The 18,180-nt window shown below is 34.3% G+C and overlaps 1 protein-coding gene across 3 annotated transcripts in view; it reads left to right on the top strand.

The window, feature by feature from the left end:
- 5-HT7 (5-hydroxytryptamine receptor 7) overlaps positions 1-18,180 on the top strand; it is a 171,275-nt gene that overhangs the window by 143,874 nt on the left and 9,221 nt on the right. The gene's annotated exons all lie outside the window — the stretch shown is intronic.

The raw sequence follows: 18,180 nt of genomic DNA, 5'->3' as shown, positions 1-18,180 counted from the left end.
GACGACTATAACATATAGCTGGCCGTTTAAAATCAAGATAAAGATCTTTTTATATCCCTTTACACTGTAAAAAATGCATTTGTAAAGGGTATTATAGCTTCAGAGCAGCCGAAGTTAACGTTTCTCCTTTTTTTTTCAGAAAAGTACCTCCTTTAGGCGGTCATACTAGGTATGCCTTGACAGAGAAAAATTTATTCTTAAAGAAAAAAACAAAAATATTTATGAATTCATCTACATTATGTCGTCGCTTTTAAAATTTTCCACAATTGATATCATACATTTATGTCGAATTTTGGGATAGCCCTTAGCTCTTTGAGCGATGGGCATTTTATGACTCTATGCTTATAAAACAACGGCCCCTTAAGGTTCTCTTTATTTCGGGAAATAGGAAAAGTCACGGAGGCCATGCCTGGCGAATATGGAGGCTGGAGTAATGATGCCGATGGGTATCGTTTTTTGCCAAGAATTCATAAACAAGTAACGAAGTGTGAGCTTTTACCAAAAGAAAATCGCCCATTTCACAAAAACTCGTCTAATAGTAGCGGCTGCTAGACAGACAAAGTACCATATATCATAATAATAAAAATTCGAGTCTTCAATCCCGCAAAACTTTAAATTTTAACCTTCCCGTTATTTTCTGAACACACCTGTACGTAGTTTTTAGGATACGGTCACTAAAAGTTTGAAGTCAAAGTCGATTCCCCTTTTTGTGCCTTTTTTTTTTTTTTGCAAATTTCCAATTTATTTAATAAAATTGTAATATACTTTATCAGCACGAAATATGTTTACTTTTACGCAAATATATCTGAAGTTAGTTTTTCACCATGCTTATGCATTTTACTGCCGTTTTTAAATACCCTTATTTATTTCAATCAACAAAGTGAAAGCATAATACACACATTTATCAAACATGAAATTGGCAATAGTGAAAATTAAATTTTTATCAAAGTAACGACTCGTGAAAGTGCTCGAAAATGTGCAGCAACAACATTATATTATATGTATACGAGAGCGTATATGGACGCACAAATGCAAGTTTATTTCCAATGTAATTACAATTTTTAATTTACATTTCAATTCCGACATTGGCACTGCTGACTCTCGCAACCGCCAGCCAACCACGAAGCATACCATTTGCCACGACGTATGAGCAACCCACGACACGATGTCGCAGAAGCACGCAGCTTGGCTAGCAGCACTCATACTCACGTACAAACCGCAATCCGCAAACTGTTATGTAGCGAGTGCGGACGTAGCGGTATGTAATTATAAAACGGCGAAATGCAATTACACACCGTTATGGGGCAACTATGCGCACACGGTGTCAGCGGTGCCACACCGTTAAGTGGCTGCGAAAGTAGTATATCAGCAACGGAGAAATGAACGCAATAACAACGAAATGCGCATAAAAGTACAGTTGCACAAGTGCAACTGGAAATTAGCACGTCTCGTTCGCCCTTTTTCTCGGTGCCACTCGTGCGCAGTTTGAGCGTTTGCGGCGTCTTGAAGTCAGCTCATACGCTTTTATGCCTTTACCGTTAATATGCAGCGCTAAGGATTGCCGCCAGACTTCATCACTTTCTGTGCGCGCCAAACGCTTTGCACTTTTGCACAATTTTCATTTTCCGCATACTTGTGGTGGCTTGTATGAGTGTGGGAGGGTGTGTGCCTTTGAAATTTCCTGTTGGCATATTTCTACTTCTGTGGCAAAAATATTTGTGCAAGCGATTTGATGTGTTGTATATAGCGGCGTCTGCATATTAAATAAACATTCCTTGCAAATCTCGCCACGCGCTCTTTCGACAATTCTGCAGCGTTAGCAATTCCAGCTGCGCATTACTTGAGAAGTAATCCGCTTGTGCGTTTTGTTGCATTTGTTGCGGTTTCACGTGGTTAAACTCATTTATATTCAATTACTTTTTTTAAGGCGAATGAAAATATTGCAAATTGTTTTTGCAGTGAAGGGGTTCAAAATTAATTTTCGCTGAAATGAAATTGGTCATTTTGGATAAACCGGAGCTGGCACTATGGCTCCGGCTTAGATCTACGCAAAGATGATAAGCCATAGAACATAAATATCTTATAGAAGAAGAGTAATAAAATCAGACGATTGCAACGAAATTGCACCAAGCCCGCAGTGTAGTTTGGATAATTTGAACTAAAAATTTATATATGTATATGCAATAAATTTTATTTTATTTTTTTTAATCTGGTTTGCGGGATTAAATTTTATTTATTTTTTAATAATAAAATAATAGTATGAATTGCGATGTAACTTTTGTCTTTAATCAAGAGAAAGAATATATCGTAAGACTGAACCCCATGCCAGTATGGATTTATCCGAATTACCGTTATATATCGATCCCCTTAATACAACCATCGAGAATCGCTTTGAGTAATACTTATACGTAATGGTAATGGTACGAATGCATTCCATTTCTACCAGGTTCCACCTCTGTTCGGTCTCTGGTAGTCTCACCTCTTTGGAACGAATATAGCTATTGACCCAACATTAAATATTAGTATTGGTCTTTTTAAAGTAATAACTATTTAGCGTACAGCACATATTAATAAATAATGAACTAAGTCCACTTAAAGACAGTGCACAGATAATCTAAGGGAACTCTGCCACTTTCATTATCAGATGACCTCACTTCCACTTCCATTTGTTAGACTTTCACAATACTCGAAAGAACAAGTGCAAGTCACTCATGTAGCGTTGATAATATGCAAAGTAAATAAGCAACAAAACAAAGAAAGGAGAACGGAAGACCTACAAGAAAGCTGTACTTTTATATAAATATATTGAGGAGGTAAAATATTTACAATACCCTTGTGGCGAAAGACTTGTGGATTATTACTTACAACAACAATGAGGTGAGCACAACCGCTGCACTGGCGCTGAGGGAAAAATGAAATAAAATTGTGCATTTTGTAGTAGCGAAGAGCATCAATAAATGATAAAATGATAAAGTAGCGAGAGCGGAGAAGTTTTCGCAACAAAATATAACCGGGATGCTGTTACGAAGCATTTGCTTGTAAAAGATACTTTCGATGCATGCAACCGTAGCTTGTAAACCAAACTTATACATATAAGTAGGCAACATACATACGTGTTTATATTGTGTGCAAACACCAGAGATGAGCTAACACTCCATAGCTGAGCCACAACTGCAGTCAAAGGACAGGAAGCGGTAGTTGCTTCGCCACTTGATATTGTAGAGTATAAAAACAATAAAGCAAAGCTAACGCAACTGCTTTTATCCGCAGCTTTGTTATCGACAAACGATTTATAAAGCAGCTTACAAAGGCGCCGCTGTGGTGTGCTCTTGTCTTGCCAACTTGCTGCAGTCTAGCTGTCCTGTTGACCGTTATCTTTCTAGACAATAAATTCTCAATTGCTTTCAAACACATGCAGGCAACTTGTTGTTATGTTGAATATAGATATTTGGATCAGAGTTATAAAAAATATAGTTGAAAATAACATAAAAAAATAATTATCATAAATTAAAAAGAAGATAAAAATAATAAAATATTGTAAAATAAAATATAAAGTAAAAGTAAGTAAAATTAAATTGAATTAAATAAAATATGATGACATATTAGCCAGCTGCAGTTTTTCTTAACCTAAAATGAAAAACTTTTATAACAATACCGCTAGTAAATAAATAGAAACAGTAATACCAAACTTTTAATTGAACTTAAACTCTTTTTACGATGGCAACCTGCTTTAAGAAATGTTTAACTCAATAAAGTGTAACTTTTCGCTACTATTACCGGTGGCTTGAACTGCTGGAGGTATTAACAGCAACATATAGATCTTGCGAACCATGAGATCGTTTCCCCAGACAACCAGGGTTCGAGCCGTCTTCCGTGAAAAGAATTAAATAAGAAATGCTTTTAAGAACACCTTGTTTGTCCTTAGTCTCTCAATATCCATTTCCATAATTCTTCCCTTACAACCCATCGCATCGCGCTTTTGCGACGGCTCTAAAACATGAAAAGATTGATGGGAACTCATAGCACTACGTGTGCATACGAGTAAAGTAGACATGGTGAAAAGAACACAAGCTAAACATTCAACGAAATGAGTGTGATAAACCGAGGACACGTTTACTAAATGGGTTTTAAACACGTGTGCCTCTACGAAATCTAACTTGATAAATAAAAAACTTCCTCATGAAAAAATTTCGAACTTTCTAAAGGTATGACTAATTATTATAATAAAAGTGTTTTTCAGGGCGAAAACCAACTTCAACAACATGATACATTTAAAAACTAAAAACAGGCATTGAATGCGAGACATATAGTCAATATTAGTGGGAAATATATCGGGGAAAAATTTCGATAGCAACAACTCAACGCTATTTGCTCAAGTAAAAAATCAGAACATAATAGGGTTTTTAAATCCGCAACAAACCTAATTGTCCTACAGGGCCGAAAAACACTTTTATATATACAGAACATATATACTGTATATCTATACAAAAGCTCATATTTACATTGTAAATTTGGCGCACGCATTTTATATTACGCAAATTTCGAAAATTGCAAATATTTAAGCAAAATCCCATGTATGCTGCGGAAAATAGGTAAACAGGTTACTCGCACTTATTTTACATAATATCCATGAACATATGGATTTAATACAATTTTACTTTAACTACAACAAATTATGCAAACTTAAACGTTTATGTTTTGCAATCTTTTTTATATAATTATCTTGCTATAAGTTCTTTACAAGTTCAGGCAATTATGACAATGAAACTATAATATATTTTTTAATATAGTAAATTTTTTTAAGAATGCATTCATGATATGAGCGATGTGTAAAATTTTATTTAAAATTGTCACCTTAAACCTCTAAACGATTCGGTCATTGACCTATAGCACGCAAAGTTTCTATTGGTACTGTCGACGCTTCTCGATCAATAATTGTTTTGAACTCTCCAAACCTTTATACAATAAGAGACTCCGAACCAAACCATTACTGCAGCTGAAATAACATTTATGTGTCTTTAGAAGTTTTTGAAGTAGTTAAGCTTATTAAAAACTTCTTCAACAATAGAAGCCAATTTGCCTCCAGATGACTAGTTTTCCGACGGTAAGCTTTCATGTAATGCAATAACCGTATACAGTACAAGGGAAATTATTATTTGCCTCCTAATTGTATTGGGTAATTCATCTGTCTGATCAGATAGTATGCTATTAATAGATTTAAATAAATCCACTTACTTTTTGAATTTATCTTAAAGCTGTTGGTATAAGCTCATGGATTTAAGTAATTTTCTTCATTACCGTTTTATACCGTTTTTTTTCACTATCCGATAACCCTTACAACTGATTTTCACATATCACGAGAATTAAGTGCAAAGGAAGCTGCAAAATCTGAAAATTTTTTGATATTTGATATACTCAACTAATTATTATTAAACTTCCAACCTTCGATAATGTTCATTATATAATTCATATATATTTTGTAAATATGTCAGCATTTATGTACGGAGAAGAGTACTACCTCCATAAGCAGCTTCCTTGAAACTCCACACCTGTGCGAGAGCTGAAAACTTTTCACAACACAAATCAAAAGTTAGAAACAGACGCGTTCGTTTGCACATATTCTTATGCATCTTGTAATATGTTGTATATAATGTATATAGTATTACATATATAAAGCAATATTTTCTGTAAATTTATCTTACTTCTTCGACTTGTACGCGTTTTTGAATTCTTACGTCAGTATAGGAGTATTGTACCCAAAAGTTCTCATGCCACACTCATTAACTTTCAAACATAGAAACATATACAAAAACACTCCAGTAAGCAAAAATTATAAAGCCTTAAAAATATTAGTACATATGTATATATTACTTACTTAGAGACTTTATACTTCATACAAGTACTTCAGATTTTTTGCTGGACTTTTTTGGTAATAAATTTTAAATCGTTGTTCTTTCCTTGCTTTTACCTTTACAAATGAGGAGCATATAAGTTGGATTTACACTGTTGGTGGTTAGATGCTAGGTGATTTTTAGGTTCTTTTGTGTGGTTTTCTAAATTAACAGAGAAAGAAAGGTTTAATCCAAAACATGACTTCTAATGTCATTTTGAAACTTAATAACTTTTTAAAGTTTTTAAACATTTGGCTTTTAGGTAAGAAGTCGTTTAATATACGATAATATCTTAAAAAAGATCAACTGTTGAATAATAAAACAAAATAGCTAAGCTTTTGGTACTATAATGGTTAAATATAAAGGACTCCACAGATTATATGTATTACATTAAGAGAATATTATTGAACAACTGGTATAAAACTCATAGACTGTTATAACCTAACTAAGAGTGATATCACACTCTTTTATGTTGAATTCTACTAGATGAATTGACAAGTAGAATATTTCAGATTTACGACCATATGCAACACTACGCGTTACAGTTGTACAGAAAAACGTCTAACCAGGCAAAAGTGTGCGCCGCTTGGCGTCGTGCGGTACTACTACCACTTGTTGCGGTACACCAAAATAAAGAGTACACAAAATGTTTCTGTAAATGTATAAAAAAATGTTGTTGGTAACATAATATCCGCAGAAATAAGAAGCAGTTTTACCCTAATTATAAAAAACTTTTTAGAAACATTCGAAAATCACACAGCTATTAATTTCAGCCTCTCAATGAAAAAATCTTAATAATTTCTAAATTAAAATAATGGAGCTGTTAGATACATACAATTTTTTTTAATTATTTACTAAAAAGCACAAATTTTGCTTCCCAATATATTTACGAATATTATGCCAGTTATAAAAAGGTCTATCTTAAAAACTTTTCGCAAAACTGGATTTGTAGAGGAAGAAGTGAAGGAAACTGACATGCTATATATTGGTAGGGAACATTTGTTGTAAACGAGCCTTAATTTTTGAAACTCACAGTCATTGAACAAACAAGATCATAATTTTTCATTGTGTTGAAAATGTCAAATTTTGTACCGGAAAGTGATGATTTGCGGAAAGCATACATTTTTTGTTTCTATTTCAAGAAAAGTGCTGCTGAGTCGCATCGAATGCTTGTCGGGGCATAAGGCGATTATTTTCTATCAGAAGCAACATGTAAAAGATGGTATCAACAGTTCTGAGATAATGATTTTGATGTATGAAATGAAGAACGTGGAAGACCACCAAAAAAGTTTGAAGACGCCGAACTGCAAGCACTATTGAATGAAGATGATATTTTGAATCAAAAGCACATGGGCGCAATTTTAAATGTTGCACAATAAACAATTTAAGACCGTTTGAAAGCTATGGAAAAGATACAAAAGTATGGTTCGCATTTCTTCCATAGAAGTCGAAAATTGGGTGTCTGATTGGTTTGCTTTAAAAGACGAACATTTCTATTGGCATGGTATCCACAAATTGCCAGAAAGGTGGTCAAAATGTTAAAAAAGCAATGGTCAATACTTTGAATAAATTTATTCTATTTTGCTATTCAAAATTATTATTTAATTTTAACAAAATACGGTAAACCCTATAATAAAATGAGTTAAATACATTTAGTTAAAATGTTATTACCTTGCAAGAGCAGTGGAAGTGTATGTAAGAGGGTTTTTCAGGAAGTTGCTGTGAGAGAATAATTATTTAATTACCAATTTCGTGGCATATAATTATCTGTAGAATATTTTATAAATTTAGTAATTGAAGTAGGTACTTACGAAAATTCTATTGCCCAATAAACGAAAGTTAGTTCCATAGATGAAGGTTTGAAATAAATTTGCACCAACCCACCAACTATTACTTTGCAAGCGCACACTAAATCTATTAAATTACGTCTGTCATCCTTCAGCCATTCATCATGCAGTTTCCTTACAAAACAAATGATCCAAGAGATATACTACTTTATGCCAGTGAATTTCCTTGCAAGGATATCCTTTAATCGCTTCCTACAAACACATAAATTTCGGACGGGCGTTCAAGAGCGTTGGTGGAGCTCATGTCTTTCTTTGTGTCTTAGTTTTATGGCTTAGAAGAAATATTGCGCAAAAAAAGAATGAGTATATTCGTGTATACATATATATTCTTCGCTGTGCTCATATGTAAATTCTGCTATCTTAAATTATGAGCTTTTGTGTATACGAGTCGTAGTCGTAGTAACATCATGCTTGTATATATTCTTCATTACATTTTAATTCTTAAGATATCGCAGTCTAACTGCCAGCCGTGCTGGTAAATCGAAATATGCACAATCATACAAATAATTAATCCAGACTATTTGTTGTTGTTTTTTATGCGATTTCACCTTTTGTTGGCGGATACATTTTGTATCTTTTGACTTGTTGGCGCCACTCATCATATGCATTATATTATACAAGTATATGCTTAACGAGATTGCTATAGAAATGTATTATTAAAGAGTTGTTAATACATCTGCATCATATATATTGATGAGTATTTTAAACGCATTTAATAACAGACCAGAAGTGACTGCTAGGAAAGAGAGGTTGTGCTTTCATAATATTTGTAATAATAACAAAAATTATGATAAATGTTTCTGTAATTAACATATACAAGAGAAGCACATTATAAATTTGAGAAAAAATATGTATTATTTCAGGTTGGTTAGACAAAGTGAGTAAAATGTCGTCAAATTTCAATTAACCATAAAAATAATATAATTGAGTACAAATTTAAAAGCTTCATCGAAGAAATCACAAAAAACGAATTACTGAAATAAATTAAATATAATACTCCGATTTGTCTAGAAAAGTTGCATGCTGTGAAGAATATTAGAATTAAGATCCCAAATATTATGGTTTAAGAGTAAAAATTGCTCTTAATGTGGATTTCGGATAATTTTCGTTCAAATAATTGAACTAACTAATATTTATATCAAACTAAACTCTAAGGGCCATCGTTTTTTCATTGGATTAATTTATTTTAACTTTTCGTTGTGGATAAAATTTAATTTTACCCTGAGGTTCTGCATCACTGCGGCTATCGTTTTATTCTCTATGTTGTAACAAAACTCGTTATAGATGAGGTTGGCAATGTAACGGAGAAAAGAAGATCCATAGGGAACATTTTTCTTCCCCTGGACCGGAGGTGCTATGATCGAAATATATGTATTCACTGATGAATCAAAAGGTGAAACGGGAACAGGAACGGGCTTATTCTGAAACAATTCATGCTCAGATAGTAGCTTCAAACAAAACAAGTAAGGAAGGGATAAGCTTGTGTAACCAAACATTTCGCGCTTTGCAACTTACAGTGATCAAATCCGGGTAAATTTTTTCAATTAATTAATTTATAAATATATAAATCATACACTGACCGACATATTGAAACAACAACAAACCCAATGTTGTTAGAATAACGAAAACAAGTATATGTGGTATGTAAGGGTTTTGTTGACCAATATCACATATTTTTGGCATTAAACTAAAGTATATCCAGTTTTATACGTTCGGTTAATTTTGTTAGGATATCTTACATATTGACCGATATAGGTATACGGTATAATGTCTATCAGAAGTTTGCAAATCTTATATTTGGTGTATGAGAGATATGGATAGTTTTGAACCGCTTTTATCTGCGTTTTATTAAGGTACTTAACATACCATCACAAATACAATATATGAAAGATAATTTCAATCGGAAGTTTCCAAATCCTGATATATGTTATATAGCGGTTAGGCAAGTTTTAAACAGATTTTATCCATTTTATGCACAAAGATAAATTTTTATAGGAAAAACACGCTCTTTTGATTTTATTATGATAACTCGCATATTGACCGACATTTGCGGCATAAAGCCGGCATATTAGCCGGAAGTTCGAAAAGTTAGGTACACGGGTACTAAAAGAATTATTGATCTGATTCAACTCATTTTTGGCACACAAGCATATTGATATCAGATAAAGGTTCTCCCTGAGTTTCTACAATATATTCGTGCAAAGTGTTATCAAGATACATTCATTGGGGCTTAATTTGTGTACTGGAAAGTGAAGAAATCAGATGGAATTTAAAATGATGTTATATGGGAAATATGCGTGGTTGTGATATTGCCTATTTTCACACTGTCGCATAAGAATGTTAGAATAATGCCACCTACCGAATTTGGTTAAATCGGTCAAGCGGGTTCTGGGTTTTCACCTAAATGTGGGCTGGGTCACGTTCATCGTACATTTTGACCCCGACTTCTAAAAAGTACGTCCGTGCTATCTCGGATTTAAAATTTCATGTCTCTGGCGTATTTATTTATATGCGATATATATTATTTTATATCTCGTAGTTATCAAGCTTTAAGTAGTTATTAACAGTACTGTTATATTTTACATAAAAGCTGCGTTCCAAAGTAAACATGACTTTTAAAAAAAATACAGAACTAATGGTTTTATCGGCAAAATCAATTTATTTTATTCAAAAAAGTCTCCTTCTGCTTTAATACAGCTTTTTGCATGGTCCAAAAGCATGTCGAACGAGTGTTTTGGTTCGTTGCCCGGTATAGCCGCCAGTATGCCGGTGCAAGCCTTTTGAATGTCCTCCACGTCTGCATAACGCTTTCCTTTCATCGCAAATGCATTTTTCCGAAAAGGTAGATGTCGCACGGTGCCACATCAGGTGAATACGGGGAGTGGTTGATTGTTAAAATGTGATTTTTGGTCAAATAATCGGCCACAAGCGTCGATCGATGAGACGGCGCATTATCGTGCAACAAACGCCAACTTTCATCGGCGCACCAAACGCTTCAAAACTCCAAGGTAGAATACCGCATTAACGTTTTGTACGTTCGAACACGTGGAACAAATTCTTTGTGGACAATACCCTTGGAATCATAAAAACAAATCAGCATTGTCTTCACTTTTGACTTCTCCAGGCGCGATTTCTTTGGTTTCGGCTCATTTCTCATTTATGTGATCATGACTACGTTGAAAACACTCGTGCACTCTGATACGGGATAGGCAATCATCGCCATAAACTTGTTTCATCAATTGAAACGTTTCGGTAAAAGTTTTACTAATTTTAAAACAAAATTTAATGTTGGCTCTTTGTTCGAAGCTCATTTTCGCACCGGTGACAAAAACATACTGACACTTAAAACGAAATAACTTCCCTTCCAATAGATGAAATGTCAAGAAATTTTTACTGGAAGTCGATAAAGAATATCAGATTCTAACGCACTAGTCGACATATAGATGGCGCCAATAGAGTTTACTTTTTTACTGTTTACTTTGGAGCGCACCTTGTATTAACAGTAATATTTTACAATGTCAGTAGTGCTGCTCAAGCAAATTATGCTGAGCGAAGATTATCTCTTTCAAATGTTGACCGTCTACGTCTCAGCTGGTTCATCCTCAGTCCAATTTTCGACGACTCGTTCGACCATTTCAACTTTTAACTGGTGAATGATTCGGGTGTTGTTTTGCTCCAAGACCTGAATCGAAGCGGGATTGTCCGCATAGATTTAAGAATTTACATATCCCCACAGGTAAAAGTCTCACGGTGTGATATCACGCTATCTTGGATGCCAATTGACCGGCCTAAAGCGGGAAATGCTCACTGAAGTGTTCTCTCAATAAATCCATTGGATGATGCGATGTGTGTGAATTGGCGCCGTCTTGTTAAAACCAAATGTCGTCGAAATCACGAGCTTCAATTTCAGGCATCAAATCGTCGGTTATCATGGCGCGATATTGTTTGCCATTGACGGTTACGTTCTCACCGCCATCAGTTTTGAAGAAATATGGACCGATGATTCCACCGTCTCACAAACCACACCAAACTGTGTTTTTTTATGGATGAAATTACACCTCTTGAATCTTTTCAGGTTGATCTTCGTTCCAATGAAATGGGTCTCATTGCTGAACAAAATTTTACGCGAAAACGAATCTTCATGGAATTTTTCAAGAGCCCATAGAACGAAGCGATGTCGTTTGGAAAGGTCGAGCGGCTTCAGTTTTTAAACAAGCTATATTAATGTAAAATGCGCCAAGTCTTTACATACGTTAGTCCGAGTTGCTGCGAACGGCGCCGAATCGACTCTCCAGGGTCTTCATGTACTTCGTGGTCGAATATTATACAACAATAATTTCTAGGTCCCAATAGGTGTTGCGAATAGTACTCTTAGTAATCCAGTTATGTTCACCATAAGTTGAGCGCAGCGCGCGAATAATGGAAGGCGTCAATAGAGTTCTATTAATCAAATACAGAAATAGCTATAAAGGCTACAAATATGGCTAACACGAAGTCTAAGATTGTAAGATAATGTAGGAAGGCAATAATTAGGTTTTCAGCAGAAAAAGCCAGACGAGTTGGCCTGCTCGGGTAAAACCGGGAGTTCATCCACCTTAATCTTTCCTAGGCTATTCAACTTCTTTTAAGGTTGCATAAAACAGGGCACTTCAGAGAAACTCCTCAGGTCTTTGAATACTTGCATTTAAGATAATTCCAACAGAAGCTTGGTAAAGTAAAATTGGCAAAATGCAGAATACACGTCGAATACTATGAGATGCTGGAACTGTACCGGTCAGTTAGTTGAGATAGGTTATCTTCTATAGCTTCCAATATTTTCATTCAATAGATATTGAGCAGTTATGGTGGAAAAAAGCTTGTGTCAAATCTACTGCGTTGTTAAACAGGGCTTAACTTCTAACCAATTTGGAGTACAATGAGCATAATGATGGCCAACCAGTCATGCCCTTAGATTGACAATGGTCCAAAGATTGCCAGCGTAACTCCAAAGTTGGTTAGCATTTTACTGAATTGAGATGCAAAAGCATGAGAGATGGAACACTCTGTACCTATACCTTTGATTACGCATTTAAACCTATTACAATTAATATACGATTTTTTTGCTTATAATTTGGACAAGTAAAAAATACAGCATCTAAATTATTCACAACACCATCTCAAAAGCTCAAGATCTGCATAGGACTTCCTCTTAAGACTAATTAGAGGGAATATATTTGTAGCCATAAGTACAGTCATTAACAACACACCTGAAGGGTATGATATCAGGAGTTTTATAGTATAATTATCTTTTATAGTCATTTATGTGCAAACGCTTATAAAAGGCTTTACGACTACGTTTGCGAGTTGGTGCGCCAACATGCGTGCTATTAAATATTATATTTCTCAATTTCTTCTCTTATACACTCACACTAAGACACGCTTGGCGCACACATAATTTTTCCCAAATTATTATGCTTAGAAAGGAATTAAGGTCCCTTCGCGTATTTTTTGTGTGTTCTTTTGCGTCCGCGTGTGATTTCATGTTGTTTGTCACATTATAACAATGTGTGGCGTGCCATGGTGTGGGAGTAACGTGCGGTTCCTATGGTGACTTAACGGATTTTCGGTTAAATCAATTTAACGTAATTTGTGTGCGAGTTTAAACGATTTGGCGACAATAACGCACTGACAGGCGCACACTAGTGCATACATATATATGTACTGTATGTATATATAAGTATGTTTGTGTGTGTAAATATTTATATGCCATTATAATTTTATTGTGCTCTGCTTGCTAAATTTTTTATGCTTTCTTGGAATTGCCTTTCGGCAAATATGCTTGCTACGGACGTCGTAAAACCGAGAGCTACCCTTTTTTTGGTTATATTCAGCGTTGTTTACATTGTAATCATATATTTGTATGTTATTTGTTATATTTGTATAAAATAGCGTAAGCAAGGCCGTTTGATGTAAATATTTGCAGTAGATCGCACCTATACTTTTGTAGGTCAAGCTATTGTCGTTGGCCTGTGACTTATTTCTAACAGAGGCAATAAAATTATTTGCAACAACTAAATTTGAACAATAAAAGCAAATTGCTTTGCTATTTTGGAGTTTACAACAAAACATTGCAAATTTGATTCATTGTAAATTATTAAGGTTATTTTGTTATTTATATTGGTTTTTTTTTTCTTATCTGTAATATATTGCTTATAAGATGGAATAGGAATATAGCTTGAACAAAGTTTTTGTAGGCAGTGACTTTGAGAGGGTAACTAGCAAAAAGGTTTCATCCTAATTTCTCTAAACATTATCTTTGTATCAAGCATTTTTGTATTAAAAAAATTATAAATGATTTTACTTCCGTTAGAATTTTGATATTATCCATTAACTAGATTTTTGTAGCTAAGTATGTGCTTATTGAGTTTTATTTAAGACTTTCTCTGTTTCATAATGAACTTTACATAAACGGATGATTTAAACGCAGAAAGAATTTTCAACTGATTCAATAACAAAATTATGCATACACTTTTCCAGCATAGCACCTGTCGTTCTTAAGCCTAACCTTTGAACACTTACATCTCCGCAATAATAGAGGTTCATAATCTTTATAAAAGTAAAAGCGCTTTACTAAATAAGCAAAATTTTTATATTTGAAGAGCTATATTTCGCTTTCGGAAGCAAATTTCGATGCAACAAACATTTATCTGTTATGAAATAATAAATTCTTTTCATGTTTCGGTAGTATAGATATTCTTCTTGTTTTTATACTCTCGCAACCTGTTGCTACAGAGTATAATAGTTTTGTTCACCAAACGGTTGTTTGTATCACCTAAAACTAATCGAGTTAGATATAGGGTTATATATATATAAATCAGGATGAAGAGACGAGTTGAAATCCGGGTGACTGTCTGTCCGTCCGTCCGTCTGTCCGTCCGTCCGTGCAAGCTCTAACTTGAGTAAAAATTGAGATATCTTTATGAAACTTGGTAGACATGTTTCTTGGTACCGTGAGACGGTTGGTATTGCAGATGGGCGTAATCGGACCACTGCCACGCCCACAAAACGCCAATAATCAAAAACAAATAAATTGCCATAACTAAGCTCCGAAATAAGTTACAAGACTGTTATTTGGTACACGAGATCACATTAGGGAGGGGCATCTGCAGTTACATTTTTTTTTAAGTGGGCGTGGTCCCGCCCCTAATAGGTTTAATGTGCATATCTCCTAAACTACTAAAGCTATAATAACAAAGTTCACTGGAAGCAAATTTTTTTAGCACCTCTATTGACGGTGTGAAAATGGGTGAAATCAGGTGACAACCCCGCCCACTCCCCATATAACGGTACTGTTAAAAAATACTAAAAGCGCGATAAACCAAGCACTAAACACGCCAGAGACATTTAATTTTATCTCTGGGATGGTATGAGATGACTATATAGGAACCGCGTTCAAAATAAGTCAGTGGGCGTGGCACCGCCCACTTTTAGGTGAAAAATCATATCTTGGGATCTGCTTAACCGATTTCTACAATTCGGTGCATAACGTTCTTTTTATATGTCTATGTTATATTGCGAAAATGGGCTAAATCGGACTACGACCACGCCTATTTCCCATATAACACCATTTTCAATTCCATCTGATTCTTTCACTTTCCACTACGCATATCAAGCAACAATGATTATATCGGGGTAAAACTTTGCGTGAATAATGCGATTAAAGTATGCCACCTTGTGACCAAAAATTGTCTAAATCGAACCGAAGCTGTTCAAGCCCCTAAGTACTAGATATGTGGACCCTAGTGCCTATAGTTGACCTTCTACCGAAAATATCGATCAATCCACAAATCTCAAACGAGTATACCATTTGCTTTGCGAGCACTTCCTTACTTGTTTAATTAGCCTTTAGACTAATTACTAGCCCCATGTGTTTCTCAACTTGTTGAAACAATACTTTTCGGCACATTCAACGTTGTTTCTGGTTATATGGTTTTCATTACGGACTTTTGACACGTTTTTATTTTATAAGTGGTTCGAATGACAAATTGTAAGTAGGCTATGATTGTTCTTTTTTCACTGCTGCCAGACTGTGTAAACAGCTGTTACAACTCTCTAATACGCGATGAATCGAAGACAGCTAATTTTACTATTTTAGGTCATAACTACAGAGCAAAAGCAACGTATTACTAAAGCTGATCAAATTTGACCCATAAATCTAAACAAAGAAATGATCTCAACGTCTCTTATAAAAAACTAAACAATTTTGGTTGATGTTTTGAGTATGAAGCGTTTCAAGCCTAGACTCCTAGTAAAATATCTGAAGCTTTTGCAAAAACGACGCTGAATCAAGGTCGCAAAACAGAAGCTTGACAATAGGTGTGAGGACCCTACTTTTAACAAACGTATTCAATAATAACAGCACTTGTGGGTTTTGAATATGTCGTTGAAACTGTCAAAGTCAACAAGTGGATGGAAAATTAGATAATGCGTTGGTAAGCTTATATTGACCTGAAAGTAGCCTATTTTGAGGGCGATAACAAAGGTTTGTAAAAAAGTAGTTTTTTTTTTATCTGTCCGAGTCAAATTTGATGAGATTGTACACTTGATAGTTTGGTATACGTAATGATTCTTTTGTCATAATTCTAGGTACTCACTTTATATGAAGATGATTTCTAGATAAATTATATTTTGGGCGCATTATATTTCTTAAACTGAAAATCTTCCGACAATGATTTTTAGAGTTGCAGCTTTAGATAACAAAAAGTTTCCAAAAGAAAAAAACCATGGCAACCCACGACAAAGTGCTATAGCTTGCACTGCATACATACTATGCTTCAGTTTAATGCAGTTGTGTATTTTTCAACCGCAGTGATTCAGTAACAAAAAGATAACTCAAAACAATACACCCTCAATTGGCACGCAAAGCTCACCACAGACACGCAAACAGCAGCACCATTCTAAAAAGCTCCTTAATATTCATTTATCTGCATATAGTTGTTTAACCAAAGAGATTAAAAAAAATGTTTTTTCTTTTTGTTACATGGAAGCTATTATTTACTCCTAGGGAACATTGCATTAGCTAGAAAGAATGAGTTCTCTGTCAGTTTCAAGCAAATAACAGGCAGAGGAACTTGCATTATCAGCAAATTCGTAAGCAAATATTTTGTTCACACTTTGTTGCATTCTTGAGATACGAGCAACAGCAAGTAGCTACTGCGACCCGAAATTGCCACTTATTATTCTTCAGTATCTTCTATAGCAGCAAATAATGCAAAATACATGCTGAAGCTTTGGATATTCACTGCAAAGCATATTTCCAAACAAAGTTATGTTGCACTGAAAGGATGAACCGAGTTGACGGTAATTGTCTCTATTTTTGGCTGAACATGAAGTTTTAACAAATAAAGTGTTCATTTTTTGAGACTACAAATTTGATTGACCAGCTAGTGAGGATCTAAAATGGAAATGAAATTAATCTTTATAAATACGTACATTCATTATTTCTTTTCGTCATTCCTGGTAACTAGTAACAGTTTTAATTTGAAAATGCTTGGACTCTTAACAACTATCAATTCTTATATCAAATTTATGCAATAAAGTTTTCATATTTCCAACGAAACAGTAAAAAAATTAACCTAGTTATTGGCAATTATTTGTACATGTAAGTAAGGTTATAAAGTATGGGATGGCTGTTTGCCATTCTCATTATGGATTCATAAAAGATTCGTGTAAAAAATTATTTAATAATATTTGTATGCCTAAAATTAAAGTGATTCTAGAACTTTCTGTTGAGTTCTCCAAAATTTAGGTAGAGCAAAATCAGCCGAGAACATATATTTTGAGAGTATTTATCATTCAGTAAATGAGTCAGAATATTTTACAAAATATACTCTTTCAACTTCTTCAGGAATTCCTTTGTAATGTTGGAAAAAATATGAATGTTGTTCGTTGCAAGTAGCGAGTAACGAATAACACATAACATAGTTGGTTATCTAAGGTAAGAAATAATATCAGCTGTTGGCTTAAGGGATTACTCTTCCTTAGAGCGTCGAAAAAATTTACTATTTGAATTTCTTTTCGAAAAAACCACAAAAAAAGGAAATTATCTTAACGGCGTTATTTCTACTCACGTAATCGAAAGTCTATGAAATTGCTTGTAAAAGACATTGGAATTTTTTATATTATAATTATATCACATGTTAAAGAAACCAAAACAAAAAGTTAACTTCGACTGCACCGTAGCTATAACACCCTTCACAGATGCATTTTTTGTAGCATTAAAGGGTAAAAAAAGATTTTTAACTTGACTTGGACTTGACTTGACTCTGTTTAAAAGCAGCTACATGCTATGTTTGTCCAATCTAAGCAATTTATTCGGAGAGATTGTGCCAAATTTCGCAAAGCTACCTTGTCAAATAATATAGTTTTCCGAACAAGGGCTTATATTAGATCAGTCAGTTTAT

This window comes from Bactrocera oleae, chromosome 2 (genome assembly GCF_042242935.1).
Source record: "Bactrocera oleae isolate idBacOlea1 chromosome 2, idBacOlea1, whole genome shotgun sequence".
Classification (NCBI taxonomy): Eukaryota; Metazoa; Arthropoda; class Insecta; order Diptera; family Tephritidae; genus Bactrocera; species Bactrocera oleae.
This window is presented reverse-complemented; position numbering and strand designations above follow the sequence as displayed.